At 43.4% G+C, this 17,663-nt stretch overlaps 1 pseudogene; it reads left to right on the top strand.

The window, feature by feature from the left end:
* The first annotated feature begins 6,945 nt into the window (after positions 1 to 6,945).
* On the top strand, positions 6,946 to 13,774 carry LOC112925110 (piezo-type mechanosensitive ion channel component 1-like; annotated as a pseudogene).
* The last annotated feature ends 3,889 nt before the right edge of the window (positions 13,775 to 17,663 follow it).

The raw sequence follows: 17,663 nt of genomic DNA on the forward strand, positions 1-17,663 counted from the left end.
ATAATGTCTGAAAAAAGTTGTTTTCATGCTCGATAGAAGGTCCTCAGTAAACAATACCTATTATTGCTATGAAAAGAAACTTAGTATAATAGCTTTATTTTAAAATTATTTTTTGATCTACATTCTGGCTTTTGATTCAAGTTTTCTTCTTACCTTTCTGCTGAATTTTTGTTTCTTCTTTCATAGTTTTAATTTTTAGGATCTCTTATTAGAATTTTCTGAAAGTTACTTTTTTATAGCCAGTATTTTTTTTCTCTATGGCTGCAATATCTTTTTTCATTCCTCTGTTAATAATGTTCTCTGATCATATTTTCCTCTTCCTATTGCCTTCCTAGTGCCTATTCCCTCCAAGATTCTTTTCTTAGGTTGTTTCTGTCTCTGTCAGCCTTGTTGGATGCTTTCCTGAAAGGTCAGACAATTCCTGGTTGTCTGCCTCTAAAGGGGTTGCACTAACAAATTTATCAAAGCTCTGTGTGCATAGTGAGGCTTGGCAACTTTGTTCTATATAGTCATCTGCTGAGGTTTTCACTGGCAAAGAGTCAATGTCAGGAGATGAAGGCCTTTGTCTTGGGCTGGTCAGATTTTTCAGACAAGCCTCTTCCAGTCTCCTACATATAGATGAAGTCTGGCTCCATATTCTGGGAACCAACAGAAGAAATGAAGAAAGCATTCACTTAATTTCCCTGTTTTTAATATGGGCCTGCATAAATAAACCTACCATTTTGCCGGGCTAAGTGAGAGGCAATCACCTGGCTATGCAAAGTGGGAAAGAAGATCTTAAGATCTGCTTTTGTGTTAATTTGGAAGATAATTTATTTCTCCACAAAACAGTTTAAAATTAGGCAACTGGTCCTGGATGGGTGAACTTTGCTCCATGAGAAGCGGGGAAAAAAACCCAGGTGTCTTCTATTTTTGCTCTGCCATCTTCTAGGAGGTTAGAAGAATGTCCTAATCTCCTCACATGTCCAAGTTAACTTAACATGTGGTATCTACATGCCAGCTCACAGGAGGAGAGGAAAGAGAAATTGAAGGGCAATTAACTTCTTTTCTAAAGAGCCTGACACACCACCTTCTATTAGTTAGAAGAATTTACACATGTAGCCATCTCTCCCTGCAAGAAAGACTGAGAAATATCTTTGATAACTGGCCAGCACATGCTTAGCTAAAACTCTGTGATGGTTCCAAATGGAACAGTGATCAGATTGGGTTTGGGGACAGGAGCCTTCTCTGCCCCAACTTCTCAAACAGATTTCAATCAGTCCTTCTGTCTCTAGCCCCACTTCTACTTCCTCTTCCACAAAACCTGTGACACCAATTCAGGAACTTTCTTGGGGTTTTGTAGTGTTAACAGGATTGCTTTTTTAACTTTTCCAACTGTAGGCCAAGGTTCAGGTTTCTCAAATCTGCTTTGATATTTGGAAGTAATTCACCTGCTTTCTACTTTCCCAAATTTCATGGCTGTTGTCTTCTTCTGATCTCCTTTTCTTGAAGATATAATCCTTGTTAAATAAAACTCTTTGCTCTCATTTCAGCAGGCTTGGGGTGGGAGTGGTGGTTAGATAAGTGTGCTCCATCTGCCAGTTTGAAACAATTCTGCTTTCACTAATTCTGATTTTTAATCAGGATTATAGGTGATAGGTATCTACTTTTGGTCCTTTCATTGGTTATCTTTCATTTAATCATACATTCATTCCATAAGTATCTATTAAATGTCTGTTACATGGTAGTCATTGTGACAGACACTGAAGAGACAATGGCTTTATTGAACTCATAGCCCAAAGAAATAAAGACAAAAATTCCTTTTTTAAGAGAAAAACATGCAATAAAAAATTAATAAACATGCAAGAAATAAAATAGTACACTGGGATAGAAAATAAAGAGGTAAGAGAAGGCTTTCTTTCATGTAGTAACACTTGAGGTGATATTTGAAAAAGACCTAGAAGCCACAAAAGCAAAGCACATGTGCTAAACTTGCTGTTTCCGGAACTAAAAGTATGTTACTATGATCTTTTGGCTTCCCATCTTTACAACTTCCTACCTTCTGGCTTCTAAATAGTACCATAAAGTTTTTTCTTGTTTCTCCTTCTCAACTTATAGGTATTGATGGCACAATGACATTACCTTTTCACTCAAAAGATAGAAGTTCAAATTCTAGTTCTGCAATTTTATAGCTACATGACTCAGTCAAGTTTTTCAACTTCTCAGAACTTAAACGTCCTCAGTTTAAAAGTGAAAAATTATAAAACGGTTATGTGAGAATCAAATTAGATGATTCATGTGGAAGTAATTGGCATACAGTATATACTCAAAAATTGTTGAAACTAAATCCAAATACTGAACACATTCTCAGGTACATTAACTTGGATTCTCTCCCAAACTGGCAAAAGATTCATGATTAGTTTTCTAGTCAAATTATGAGAAAAAGAAAAAAAAAATACCATCTGTGAATGTTATAAACAAGTATCCTAGGTAATGAAATCAGAATGAATGGGTCAGATCCCTGGCTCTCCCTGATTAGAATTAGAATTACATCTGATTATGACATCCAGAACCATGTTGTGTAAGGCAGCAGCTATACCCCCTTGACATCTGTTTCAAGGATGGGGATATAACATGCCTCAACCCCCCACCCTCCCAGAGACTATTACAGAAATACAGTTAATGGACTTATCCAATGAGCTTTAAGTAACTCTTTTTTTCAGCAAGTATAAACTCCTGGAAAGTGTAAGCTTCATAAGTTTGAATTTGGAGTAATCCTGTTTATTTTTCTATAACTTGATGTCTTGAACATTGTGTAATGCCTACAGTGGTATTATTTAGACTTAATTTAAGAAACCTTGATCATTCACTTCCCAGACATACAATGCTGTGCTAATGTACTGGATGGTGTATAAGAATGAACTTAGTATTTGTAGTCTAAAATATAATAAATTATAGACAATTCCAAAGTCCTTTTTCAGGGATTCAGAGGGCACTTTATTACCTTACAACATTCCAGATTAATCATTGTGAATGTCAATTACTATTCTATATGGTCAGGCTTAGAAGGAAAGACTGAATAAGGTCTATAAGACACAAAATAGTAGCAAAAGAGTGAGCTGTTCTCTTCTTAGAGCTCCCCCAGACAGCACTAATTCTACATGCAACTTAGGAGCTTTGTATTATAATCCAAATGCTGAGAGAACTGCCCTCTAGATCCTGAAGTATTCAGTAGCCAGGTCCTTGCATTCTCAGTACCTAAAAGGTGAGGCATGCAGTGTATATTCAAAAACTGTGGAGGGCTGAATAAATGGATAAATATCTAATACTTTCCTTTTCAATTTATTGCCCTAGAAAACATACAGTGGCAAATGTTGATATCAAAGACACTCTACTAGCACACTGAAACTTAGCATTAGCAGTGATGCTACCATTTTTTTTAAGATTTTTTTTTTTTAAGTAATCTCTACACCCAATATGGAGCTCGTACTCACAACCCTGAGATCAAGAGTCGCGTGCTCCATGGACTGAACCAGCCAGGCCCTCCATGATGCTACCATTTCTACAGCAACATGTATGAGAGTGTGAGTAAAGGGTTAACATCAGGCCCGGCTGAGACAGGCCTGCCTGAGAATGACCTCCGGTCTCCCACGGTCCTGTTTCCTTGGAAACAGTAGAGTTAAGATAAATGGGGAACAGTTGTCTCTCCCCCTGTATTGTGTGAAACAAAAACCTGAGCTCAGGGATCTGCAAGCTGGCATGCAGACCTCAAGCTTGATGAAAACCATATACAAGATTGGTGGGGGAAGTAGCCTCCCTATGACAAGGTGACCCCCACACACCCTGACTCTCACACCTTGTCCCTGCATGGGTAGGGGGCAAACAAAAAACCGCTACTGGGGTAGCAGTAGCATAGGCCTCCCCCATGACCTGACAACACTGTATCTCTGCTAGTCTCCTGCTGTGCTTCCTTCCAGAAAGTTCAGTAAGAGCAGTATTGATTAAAGCCTGTCTGTGTCTCTTGAGTCTGATTTGCCAACTCAGATTCATAATGGCAACCTAGCTGTCACAGTCAGTAATCTTCACACCTGGCTCTCCTGCTCCCAAATGTCACTTCCAGCACAGACAAGGGGGGAGTTAAAAAAAAGAAAAAGAAAAGAAAAAGAAAAAAGAGAAGAAAGACCTCCAATGCTATGTTCCCCAAGTTGAAAAATAAAATGCAAATATTTGGGGATGCCGTGAACCCTAGGCAGAACCCAGACTGACGCCCAAAAGGTCACATCCCAGAAAAAATGAGAGTGGAGGGGATTAAAATTAATCCAAGTGCCAATGTCTGGAGTAGGCACTGCACAATTTAAACTGCATCACCAAAGAAAGGCCATTTGGGAAAGGAAGTGCAAAAGAGAAAAGGCAGGATAAGGGTAATTTGATGACTAGGAAAAGGTCAAAGGGGCATATTTGAGAAGGTCCCTCTGGATCTGTGAAACAAGAGGGAATAAAAGCATATGCATGTTCCCTGAAATTAAAAACCCTTTTAGGTCATCTTCTCTGCTAAATTCTTATGACTCGAAATGATTTTAAATTCCCGAAAGCAACTCCTTCCTCTCTGAGTCAATGTTTAGCCACTTTAATGTGCTTTACCTGGGAGTTTGGTTCGTGCCTTCGAGCCAGGAAAAGAGTTTTAAGAGGGTCTAATATTCCCTTCAGGCATATGTATTTTTTCAAGCACCAAAACAGTCTACCAGCTAATAAGCCTATAAAGGCCGCGTAAGTGATATCAGAGCCACCAGCCAAAAGACCTGGTTCAGAGCACCGAGAACTCCTGACCATCTTTGCTATCATTGATGGATTATCATTCATGTTTTTAATGTGCTGAGAGCCCACCATGAGCGAATCAAATTGGCCCTAAATGTCTTTTATTTAATTTATCCCATGTGACTAGTTTCAAAGAGAAGTGTGCTATAGGTCATTACTCTCCATATATTCAAAAATATTTAAACAACCTTCAGTGGGATCAATTCCAAGAAATATTGATAGTTTCAGTTATATCAACATAAAATAACATAGATGTCTTTGAAATGATACATTTCCCTCCAATAAAATCCTATACACAAAATATTTAAGGTTGTCTATACATACTATTATTTTAGGTAAAACTGCTTATATTCCTATAGCCCTTTATATGTCTCAATATTGTGCATAAATCATCTCATTTGATATTCTCAATAACCCTGCCATGTAGCAACACAGATATTATTACTATTCAGCTGTCTTAGAAACAGACAGTGGTTTAAAAATGTCCATAAGAAAACAAAGTTATTATGTGACCTTAAACTGCAACCCTGCTAGTCTGACTTCCAGCAAAATCATTTTTCTACTATATAACTTAATAAAAATTAATGCAAGAATTTTTTTCAGTTCACTTCTACAAAATTTCAAAGTTAGTAAAAACAAATAAAAGTTGTTACATAGCTCTTTCCCTCAGAAATAAAATAACTAAGTAATTTATAAGTTACTATGTAAAAATTCAAGCTTTCAAAAAACACAGAGCCATTTTTGTGATGCCTACGAGGTAAGGAATTTGTTCTATTTCTTTTTTATTTCCCAGGAGGGATTTATTAGACAAACACAAGTTTAAAAATTCATATACCTCAAGCACAAGTTTAAAAACTTTAATTCCAGCAATATGAATACTTTAATTTCCTGGGAATAAAAATTTTAAAAATCAAAATCTAGACCCACTCCCTTTAGTATGCATTCTAACAGTTTACCAAGCTCCAGAACAGATCTAGTGGGCATTTCAACTCTTTGAGGTAATCTTCAGATTTGCTTTAAATTCTTCTGGAAGATTCACACTTTAATAGTTGGGGGGAAAAAATTAATGACTTCTGTAAAGGATAGAAAAAAGTATTTATAATGGGACTTAGGGGCAGGAGCTCTGCAATTAAAAATACCATTTAAACATTTTACTTAAATCCAACCAAACTGGAGTGTCAGCGCAATTCTATTCGTTAATTTTGACATGATTTACTGAGTATAATCCCCTTAAGTCAGAAGCTGACCTCCACAGCATTCAAGCTTCCTGTGGGATCAAAAGGAATAATAAGAAACATGTTACTACTGTAAAATAAGCAAGTCTGGTGTTGTGCCGCAGGTTTGTTCCTATGTTGTCAAATAGACAAGCATGCAGCAAATACTCAGCAATAACAAAATAAATGTCCAGAGACCTTTTTCCAACCAACAAGCCGGCAACTCAGCAACTTCAAACAGATTTTTTTTCTTTCGGAGCCAATTCACTTGCAGTGTAGGCTGATAAAGCAGTATTAATCTCCTGCTTTAAATCAAGTTTCTGTCACTGGGCTCCATTAATCTCTCCCCTGTTATCAAGTGTCTCCATGGCAGGAAATTATATTTCTAAATTGAATTTTGTTCTGTTTCGATGTAGTAAGAAATATTTTCCAGACTACTAATAGGATGCATAAAGATTGTGACTCTGACAATACCGTTAGATAAATAAAAGCTATAAATTAAACCCACCTTCATTCACTAGCAAGCATAATAGTAAAATAGAAAGCATTGATTACCTCGAAAGAGTAATCAAATAAAAGATTTTAAATGAAAAGTGAGGCAGCAGATGGTTAACTTTTTAATTTACCTTTTTATAGCAATTGCCCCATAAAGGTAAAAAGAAAAAAAATCAATTCAATGAGTCTCCTGGTGCTAATAAAACACATATTGATTCGTAGTGCATATGCTTACTCTACAAGATGCTCAAACCTGGTTCTACCACTGGTAATGGAAGCAGATACTGTTTATGAGCACTTCAGTGGAGACAAATTTACAGTAAAGAAATGTCTCTGAGCTAGATTTATTATTAAAGAACAAAACCCTATAACCACAAGTAACAAAGAGATTTCATTTTATGGTTAGAGATCCACTCATAGGTGGCCAGGACAATTGAGCCAAATGGCGGTTCAGTCACTGGAAGAGGCCTTCAAAATTACAGTCTCCCTTTTTGTCGGTGAACAATAGTTATTTCAGTGAGGCTTAGTTTTTTTTCCATTGATATAAATTGCCATGTGCTGCCTCCCTTAACACAGGTCTAGATTCTCTTTGATAGTATCAATTTGGAAAAAGTCTCTTAAACTTGTTATTGAAAACACAGTCCCAAGATGGTCCATTAAAACTTCCCATATTTAAAGAAACATTGCATGAAGGAAGCTTTTCATTGTGCATCCATATAAGGAGCTTAGAGAACACAAAATTAATGCTACTTCTACCAAGATGCTTGAAGGGTGAGTAGAATCTGACAAATGTACAAAGGAATGGAGGGGGGTAGTTTTTCAGACAGAAGAGAGATGAATGGACACTGGCATTTCTTTCCCACTCTTGTCTACAGATCTCAACCTGAACAGGTAAGATATGTGGATCAAATCGCTAAACCTTCCTTAACTTCACATTCAGAATACTTCAAACAGAATTACCATGGTGGCCTAGACCACTGTTATATATATCATCTTCATCAGTTGACGTATTTTGAAGTTCCCTTGGATTAAACATGTAAAGTTTATTTATAATGAATACAGGAATAAATGTGAAGCCACAGAACTTAAAGTTTATAGAAGTAAAACTAAGAATCTGATGAAAACTATAAAGAATACCTTCAAAATAATAGGTATTAGCTGGAACTAGACAGCAAACTAACATGGAATAAATTACTTTCAGAAGAAGAAATACAGCATGTTATTTTCATAAATAAAAACAAGCAGTAAAAAGAGAAGTCAGCATTCGAAAAACATATATCCTCCTCCTTTGCCCTCTGAGCAGATCTTACCTACATGTGTGAGAAAGTAAAAACTGCAGGCTTACAAACAAGAGGTCATAAGTCACATTCCTGATGAATAATCAAGGGGCAATGGTAAGTCTGGAAAACTCTGAAGCTTATTTATTATCGTTGTTGTTATTGTCATTATTTTGACCAGAGTGCTGACTATAATATGCTCCTAGGAAGAAAGGCACCAAAAGAGAATGATGTTCATTGTTTTTCTATATGCTGCAATATTGCAAAGTATTTTGCATAAACCACAACACCAGATGTCTGGCCTCTGGACTCACTTTTTATCAGAAAGTTCACCTCATCAAGCAGAATGCACATTTCAAGTATTTCTACCATGCTCCATTTAATGCCAAAAGGTTTGGTGGGGTTCTACATGGAATTAATTTGTGATCCTGAAACCCAATTGAGGACAGTCTCAATTTCAGGCTAAGTCCATCTCCCAAAATGTTGCTTCACACATGAAATCCACTTGCTAGTCACTAATTCTCAGAAGTGTCTCTTAGTCACCTACGGTTATATAAAACATATAGTTCAATTGTGATTCATTAAGAACAAAAACATCTATATTGCCTAAAAAGAGCACAAAACAGAAGTCACAAACAAGGGTAAAAGCACTTCAATTTTGCAGGAGAGAAAATCTTAGACTACATTTATTTGAGCTTTCCAGCAACTCACATTCTCCCATGCTGAATGTTCAGAATTTTCATTTACACCATTAAATGGTCCCGTTTTAAAAGGATCCCCTTACTTGGCAAAACATATTTAGATACCCGGTTGTGTTGGTTCAAAGGTTTCTGGTTCTAAATATTTATAGGCAGAAAAGAGAAGTCTTAGGAGTCTACTTCACCTTGCCTTTTCCTGAGATTTGAAAAAGACTGATCAACCGCACACCAGAACATCAAGATGCGGCCAGAGGCTTCCTTCTTCAGCTGTGAGACAAAGTTCCCTCAGGAAGGAAATCTTAAGGGAGATACCAGGAAACTAAGTAAGGACTATGCCAGTCATCTATAAAGAGCTCAAAATACTTCAGAGAGCCAAATGTTCAACCAAGTCCTTTTTCTAATTTTTTTTTTTATTTGAGAGAAAGAGGGGGGCGGTGTGGAGGGGCAGGTGCAGAGGAAAACAAAGTCTTAATCAGCCTCCATACTGAGCACAGAGCCTGACTCAGGGCTCAATCTCATGACCCTGAGATCACAACCTGAGCTGAAACCAAGAGTCCGCCACTTAACTAACTGTGCCACCCAGGTGCCCCAAGTTCTTTTTTAAAAGAGAGAAATTAAATCCCAAGTTCAGCTAAAGAGAAAAAGATCACAAGGGATATTCTATCTCTATCTCCAAAAAACATGGCACCCACTCTCAATTTTAAAAATGTATCTTTAGTCACTTCCAAGCATAGCTTTGTTTCTTTTTTCCCCACGAATAGCTTTAAATACATTGAGAGCTTTGTTTTGAATAATGGTGCTGGATTCTCCGTGGTGTATTTCCCAGGCCATTATCCTTGAATGTTAAATTACCCAGGAACCTTCCTTAGGAGAGCTTACTTTCCAGAAGATACCAATCCTTAAAACTTGAGCTGAACAGAATAGATGCTTTATCTTAAAGCATTTTGTCAAATTCTAGCTGAATAGAAGGGACAAGTCCCAGGGCTAATACAAAGTATCTTTGAAGATCTAACTTTATAACCAACTGATGGATCAAAAGTGAAAGTTTAAGAAAGGAAGAAAGTTCATTGATATGACTTCTTAATACCTATCTGGTTCCAAACAGCCAATATTTATACTGAAAGGCTAAAGCTAATAACTTTTTTCCTGTCTGTATCACTCTTAAGATCTAGCAAGATCTACAATCTCCTATATTCTTCCAACTAAACTCTTCAGCAACATCTATCACTGCTCCACAGCATGAGGAGGGGCAAAGTAGGATACAAAGAAACGAAAAGAGCAGAGCCTCTCGCCTTGAAAGAGTTTTAAATTCACTGCTGCCACTTTAAAATTTGCATATTTCCCATAAATATCCAGATTTATACTCTTTTTTTTTTTTTTTTAATTGTAGGATCCAGCATCACTGGGCCCTCATTTCAGTCTGGCAATAATTGATTGGCAATGAGTAGCTACTGCTTAATCCATGGGCCAGATAATCTCCAAAATCCTTCCAGGAACAAAATCTGAGTGTCTAAATAAGACTGTACTTAGTTTGTTGTTAAACTTTTCACTCAAGTAGCATTAAATTCATAAGTGTGAAGCTCAAAACACTTGTTTGAAGTGCAAGTGAATTTCAGAATTAGGATTATTAAAAATGACAAGGAGGTTCCTCTTGTACTAAGTGGGATTACCACGGCAACACCACATCATCAGTAGGGTAAAACTAACCTACCCATGATGGTCTAACCCCAGGTCACCTTTCCTACCAGTGGATGAACAATCCAATGCTTGGGGAATTCTGCTTCATAGTGATAGGAAGAGACAGTGTCAGAGGATCATAAAGCAACATTGTTGTGAACCATTGGCCACCACAAACCAGTTATCTTGGTTATCAGTGGTAGCTTTTCTGACACCTCTTGCTTAAAACCCAAAAGATCAGAAGGATCATGAGGGCCTGCTGTCATAATGTATATTCATAAAGATCAAGTGAGTGTTTGTTCTGGTCCACAGGAGCTGACCTTCCTGGGCTCACCTTAGGACACCTGCATTATTGTTTGACAGGTGTACCACCCCAGGCCTGAGTGGCAGCCTGCCAGCCCCCACTGCCAATGTGCTTGTTGAAAGAGATTCGAGAAGGTTGGCCCACTTAGAGTATTCAATCATGCTGAAGAAGGCCAAGGCACCATCTTTGTCCAGGTTCCTCTCTCCAGATCCTCCACCTTGAACTGCAACCTCTTAAAGACCTCTTCAGAGGTCTTGCAGTCAGGCTTCTGAATTTCACTCTGGAAGCTCTGCACACACCACCCCTTGCACCAGGGGAAGGAAGGGCAAGGAAGAGTGACAAGTGGAGCCTACAAGGTGGACTGTGGCCCAGGGCCAGGCCAGGGTTGCCGGTGCCATGAAGGAGGAGGCTGTCCAACACACGACGCTCACAGGGCTGACAGCCACATCAGGCACAACCTGACTGGCCACAGCCGCATCCAGCAGCACCAGTTTGCGCCCCAGGCTGGCTGAGCCTAGAGAGATGTGGGCCCACGTTATCATGGACCAGCACTCTGTACATGTGTGCCCTTATCACCATGATCATCTGAAGCTTCACCTACCACAGCTGGCTGGCCTTCATGTCCTCATGCTGCTGCTCTGGGCCTGCCTCAGCTGGACCGTGTGCAGCTGCCACCAGCTGGCCAGGCTCTGAGCACCTTCTATCCCAATCTACAGGTTGGCACTGTGTGGCCTGCACTACATGTGGGCCCACGGAGCAGGGTCCTGAGCTCCCCACCACCCTGGGCCCTGTCAGCCTGGCCAGCTGTGGCTAGAGAACACCCACTACCTCAGCCTGGACCTCAAGGCCATGGTGCCATACACCCTGACCTGGCTCCTGCGACACCAGTTTGTCACAGAGAAGTTGCTGAAGGTGAAGGCCCCATGCATGCTGGAGATCACCATGGCAGGCACAGAGCTCATGCAGATGCTACTTCAGAGTCTGGGGGAACAGTCGCAGGTGTCTGTGCCAAGTCCTGTATCTACACGTCTGCTGGCACGTCCACCATGGTCGGCTTTGCCAGCTACCTCATCATCTACAAGATCGTCTACATGCTCCTTCTCTTGCTCTGCCTCACCCTCTTCCACATCTAGTAAACCCTGTGGCAGAAGCTGCTCAAAGTGCTCTGGCAGCTGGCCAGAGCCGACACTGTGCTGGTGCTCATCGCCGTCTATCATTTCCAGGTGCATGACTTTGCCGTATATTGGCACAACCTGATGGGCTTCACCAATGAGCAGGTGGGGGGCCTGAGCCCAGAGCAGCTCAGCATGTCCAAGTTCTCCTCCGGCATTCTCATCCCTGGCTCCTTCTCACTCCCCTGCTCCCTGCACTGCACTACTTCCGCCAGCCCTTGATGCAGCTCATCAGCCTCATGCATGCCCTCTGACCCGGCACCACTTCTTGTGCTGGGTTCACCGCAGTGTATGTTGGGTGGGACCCCACTGGTGCACGAGGAGAAAGGGCAGGTCTCCAGGGATCAGGGGCTGAGCACAGCTGGCTCCCACCAAGCCACACAAGTCCCAGAAACCACAGCCAATAAGTGGGCCCTGGTGGCCAAGCAGCTGTTGGAAGTTGGCCACTGACTTCTGGGACACCCTCGCCAGTGTACAGGTGTTCTTGTGATGCCTACTGAAGCTGCATGTCTTCAAGGTGGTGGTCCTATACACCATCTGGATGGCCCTGAAGGAGGTGTGGGTGAGGAACTTCTGCTGGTTGTGCTGTGGGCCTTCACCCCACCCTACTCCCACCTCTGGCCCAGGGCCTCCTGCCAGTCCACCTTCTGGAACTGCATTAGCATCATGTGCAAGATGGTCTATCAAGACTATCAGCCCCCATGAGTACTCCAGAAACTGTCCCGAGCCCTTCCTCAATAACACCAACTTGCAGAAGACAAAGATCAATTCTTGCTGTTCCAGAGGCCCATCAACCCTGTTAACTAGTTTTGGGGTGGTGTGGAAGGGCTTCCTGAACCTACAGACCCTGCTGCTGCTGCCCATTTGAGGCCACCATGTACCAATGCCAGGAACATCACCACCCACAGCACCTGTTCTCCAGTGGCTGAGCTGGGGCCTACTTAACTGCCTCAAATTCTTCTTCTTCTTTCTTCTTTCTCCTTTTTCTCCTTCTAATTCTAATTCTAATTCTTCTTCTAATTCTTCTAATTCTTCTTCTAATTCTTCTTCTACAGACTTGGACTAGAGATCTTCCCAATGGCCATAAACATATTTGGGCTGTGCAGGAATGTCACGGTCATCCTGCATGGCTATCCTTACCCACCAGCATCCACCAGTATTGCTGGCCTCTGGGCCAACTACTGCCTCTTCCTGATACTCTTACCGCCTTACCAGTGCCTGCTGTGCCTGGGCATTGCCCCTACTCTGCACATAAACTACTTGTGGCACCGGAGCTAGACCATCCCTGTGAGCTCCACACTCAACTGGCTGTACCCGCCCAATTTATTCAGAGCCCTCAACTCTACCAACCTCCTAAGTGACTTCCTCCTGCTGCTCTGCACCTCCCAGCAGTGGCAGGTGTTCTCTGCCAAGCACATCAAGGAGAGGCCGGCATCAATACCGACCATCTGGAACCTACAGGGAGATCCCAACCCCATGCCCAGCTTTACCCCTCACAAGTCCTATCTCAACATGCTGAAGGTGGCCATCTTCTGCTTCCTCTTCTGGTTGATGTTAGTCAAGGCAGCTGCCCACAGCAGCATCTTCAAGCTGGGTCCACCTACTGGCCCGCTTCTACCCGCTGCTCTTCAGCACCAAGCTGCAGAACACACGTGCCTGCCTCCTGCCATGGGACTGCCTCATCCTCTACAAGCTCGGGGTCATCATGTCCAAGAACATGCTCTTATTCTTGTCCTGGGTGTTTGTGGAGCAAACGCAGTGCAACTTCTGCTGGGCCATCCAACTTTTACTGAGCCCCGTGTGCCCTGCCAAAGGTTACTGTAACCCCAGGGAGATGCTGGGCAGGGACCAGGACTGCTTGCTGCATGTGGAGGAGGCCAGATCCCCTGGGACCTGTCGCCTCTGCTCCTTGTTCCTGCTGGGGCAGCCCCGCATCTTCTCAGCCACTCCCTCCTACACATGGAGGTGGCCCTCCAAGCCTTTTGCCGTCTGCAATGCTGCCAGCCTCAAAAGCATCGATGTCCACCACAAAGCAGATAAGTCTCTGGCGCAGCTGCATCAAGCAGAAGCACCGGCAGGATGTGGCAGGCGGTGGCCCCTCCAGAAACCAGGAGCCAGGTCCAGGCAGTCCCTGCTGCGGTGACAGTGGCGGTGGCTGTGCCTGGAACACATCCGCGCCTTCCACTCCCGCCTGGGACCGCTACGTGGTCGAGTCCAGCTGTGAGGAGCAGAAGGAGGCCCGGCGGAAGACCCCGCGGACCGCGGGCACAGATGGCACAGCAGGGATGGGTGACCGACGTCCTGGCTGCGCTGCGGTGGCAGGTGTGGGCAGGACAGAGCCTGCGTTGGGGGCAGAGGCCACGGAAGGCTCGGCACGGCCACCGGAGGAGGCGAGGGCCAAGCCCCACAGGGCCCGCGTGGGGTCCGGGGCGGGCTAGCACCCTCGGGGGCCGCACGGTGCCAGCTCCACTCGCGGGAGCTCGTCCAGGGGCGGAGGAAAGCCCCGAGGCGCGGCAGACCAGCCAAGGAGAGCGAACCCAGCCCAGCTGCCCGGCCCTGCCGAGCCCAGCGGCAGGTGAGCCACCGCGCAACAACAACTAGCAACACCTGCGGTCCCCTCGGCCCCCGCTGCAACTCCCTCAACGGCGATGCCGAGCCCCGGGCGTCCCGGTGCAACTCCGGGAGCCTCCAGCCAACATCGGCACCTGGTTGCCTGCGGCTGGGGAGCCGCTGTGCCTCCCGGAGATGCAGGAGGCCCGCGTTTCAGCACAGGAGGGAGCTGCAGCTGCAGGCCGCGAACCAGTGCGCAGGCACCGCCCAGGGCCCCGCCCCACCCTCGGGCCCCTGCCACGTGGTCGCTGTCCAATGGCCCAGAAAGCGCCTCTGGATGGAGGCCATTGTCTTGGCGGCGTCACCCAGGACCTGTTACAGTTTGGCTTCTCCCCCTAAACCAGTCATACCGCGATGTGTCTCTCCGGGAGCAAGCCCTACTTCCCTGCGTGCATCCTGGGCCTGAAGAAGAGGAGGGCTCCATCACGCAGGACCTGTTGCGGCTCATGGTGCTCTTGGGGAGAGCTCCCAAATCCCAAATGGGCAGTCATCGAAGCCGGGCCAGGCGGCTGCGTAGGGTTAGGGGAAAAGTGGAGTCACCCCAGGAGAGAGAGTGAGGGTGCCCGGGCTCCACCTGCAGAGCTGCTTCTCCCTGGGCTCATATCCACAGCTGGCCCGGCAGTCTGGAAGCTCGATGACCTTCCACTCAAGGAAGCCAGTAGCCTCTGAGCCCACACTCTCCCTCCAAAGCTAGACGCACATGTCATGGTAGTCACCCTCCTCTTTGGGATGCAGCTGATTCATAGGGCTGGCTTCAGGCGTGTTGGGTGCAAATATACTTGGAGAGGAGGTTGAGGATGATTACTGACCTGTCCGAGATGCCTCCAGCAAGCTGGCCAGCTGCCATTGCATGGTGCTATTGGGGGACAGGTCCCCCATGTACAGTACAACAGTACACCGTGGTGTAGCCATGGTACTGCATTTGGCCAAGTCCCTCTGGAGTTTCCAAGTCATCTCTTCTCTCCTCTGTGTGAGTAGAAGCATTGTTCCATCCAGTGCTTGGCTACGTGGTGTTTTCCTTGGTGACTCTGATACCAGGATGCAGTGGACAGAAGTGTTTAAACTCCATACAGGGTGGCTGGCATTGTAATGATCTTTTCTGTCCTCCGTGGAGTTGGAGTCCTCTCCTAGCATTGATTACTGGTGTGCAGTGTTCTGCATGACAGACTGCTACCGGGTACCTGGGTTTCTTTTGGGTAATAAAAGTTGTCTATGGGCAGCCTAGGTGGCTCAGCAATTTAGCACCACCTTTGGCCCAGGGCCTGATCCTGGAAACCCAGGATCAAGTCCCACATTGGGCTCCCTGTGTGGAGCCTGCTTCTTCCTCTGCCTGTGTCTCTGCCTCTCTCTCTCTCACTCTCTCTCTCTCTCTCTCTCTCTGTCTCCTGTGTATTCTCATGAATAAATGACTAAAATCTTAAAAAAAAAAGTTGTCTAAACTTAGAACATGTGGAGTTGTGCAACTCCACAAATATACTAAGAGATGACATGGCAACAGTGCTCTTTGTTGATAAAAATTCACTAGTAAATTAGTAAAATTAGTAAAAATTCACTACAAATTTACTAAAATTAAAACTCTGTATAACCAATGTTATGTTTTCAGTAGCCTGGGTCCACGTAAGGATTATATTCTTAGGGGACTTAAATTCCTGAGAAGAGAGAAGCCCATCGAGCCAGAGTTCTCATCTCCTCCACTTTAAGCATCCCAGGGAGCCTCCATATTCAAAGATATCAAGGAGCCTAAACATAAAAGGAAGCTGTGATGAAAGGGAAGGTGTATATAAGACTTCCCTCTAACACTAGTTTCAGCACTCTATTTGCTGATCCACCAGAAACAGGTTGGATGTCAGCTTAACGTCATCTCAGCCTCCATTTTATCTACCATTCATGCAGGCTAGGAATGTGATCTCAGGCATTAAGCTTAAATTTCACTTAAGTCAGATATTCCATTCATTTTTTTAAAGATGGTTTAAATTTTAGCATCCTGCTAGTTTAGTCCTTTTGATAGTACTGTTAAATTACTAGGCCCATTCCAAAAGGGGGAAGGAAGAGATGCTTGTATCCCCAAATACTTTTCATTGTTCAGCCCAGAAGTTGGATCCATTTTATCCCAAGTCTAATGGTAGTGAATGTTATACAAATGTGGAGCAGAGTGGGACCACAAACATTGTTACTGACTGGGCTGTGTACAAGGCACAGATATAGTTGCAATTAAAAGCAATGTACTCTTCCCTCCCTCACATATCCCTGTGGTCACTTCTGTTTGGCACTTATGCTCTTTCACATTATCATAAAACTGTACCCCAGAGTATTGCTAACTCAGTTTTCTCCTTATATCACTACATTTGGTGTATTTTTCACAGCAAGGTGTTTCTGTAGATTGGACAGAGTTAGAGTTCAGCTTCTTCTAGCCAAAGTGTTTAAATTTGACTAGACAGCAGCAATTGCTTTTTAATCTAAGCAAACTGATCTGTCAAAGGCAATCAACTCAGGGAAGTTATTCCAGGAGGATCCTAATAATCCCAATGAATCACTCTGCCCTATGTGAAACTCAGCCGCTGAACTCTTGACATAGTGTCACAAGTACTTAGAGGAATTAATACATACAGCGGAACTCTATGTTGACACACAAACTCTAGCCTCTCGTGCATAAGTTAACGATCACTGTGTTTGGTCTGGGGAGGAGTACGCTGATGTGTGTGGTGATGTCAGTCACGTTTAATGATGATGTTACATCACCTAGGCTTTGTGTTGCATAACCTTCACAAGCATTTATCAATAGTATGCTCAGTTCCTCTAGATGTAAATAAAGGTTTGTCGTGATTTTCAAAGATCACCTCCTGCCTTTTAAACAAGGGTTCCTAACCTTTTAAAAATGCTCGTACCAATTTAGAGCTCTTCTGTTATCGGGACCTTTAAGTAGTTTTTCTTGGTTAAATATTGCAACAATCCTTGAAAGGTCAGTAGAGATGGTAACATCATTTATATCATTAGTAAGTCACAGAACTGAGACTCAAACCTAAATCTTATGGCTTGATGTTTAGAGGTCTTTCCTGAGGCTGTAAATCTTGTCTTTGGAGCTTTTGTTCTAGTGTTAGGATTACTAGAACAGGTGGGATAACGTGGGATAGCATTTTTGAGAGTCTTGTCCATAAATAGAGCAACCTGTCAGGTTCCCTATGCTCCCGACAGAGAACCCTACCAAACGTAAAATAAGGAAACAGAATCAATGGGGAGGCTGCGATGAGTTGGATCTCTTGGAGGGCTGGGCTGAAAATTCTCCCTAAGTGATGGCACAGGTATTCTTTGAGAATGACCTCCTCTTACAGTTGGAGAACTTTATGAGAAATAATGATACACACTCAATTCAGTCTGAGGGCAATGAAAGAGTAGATTGGCTAGAAGATAAGTCTGGAAGAACA

Source organism: Vulpes vulpes, chromosome 1, assembly GCF_048418805.1.
Source record: "Vulpes vulpes isolate BD-2025 chromosome 1, VulVul3, whole genome shotgun sequence".
Lineage (NCBI taxonomy): Eukaryota > Metazoa > Chordata > Mammalia > Carnivora > Canidae > Vulpes > Vulpes vulpes.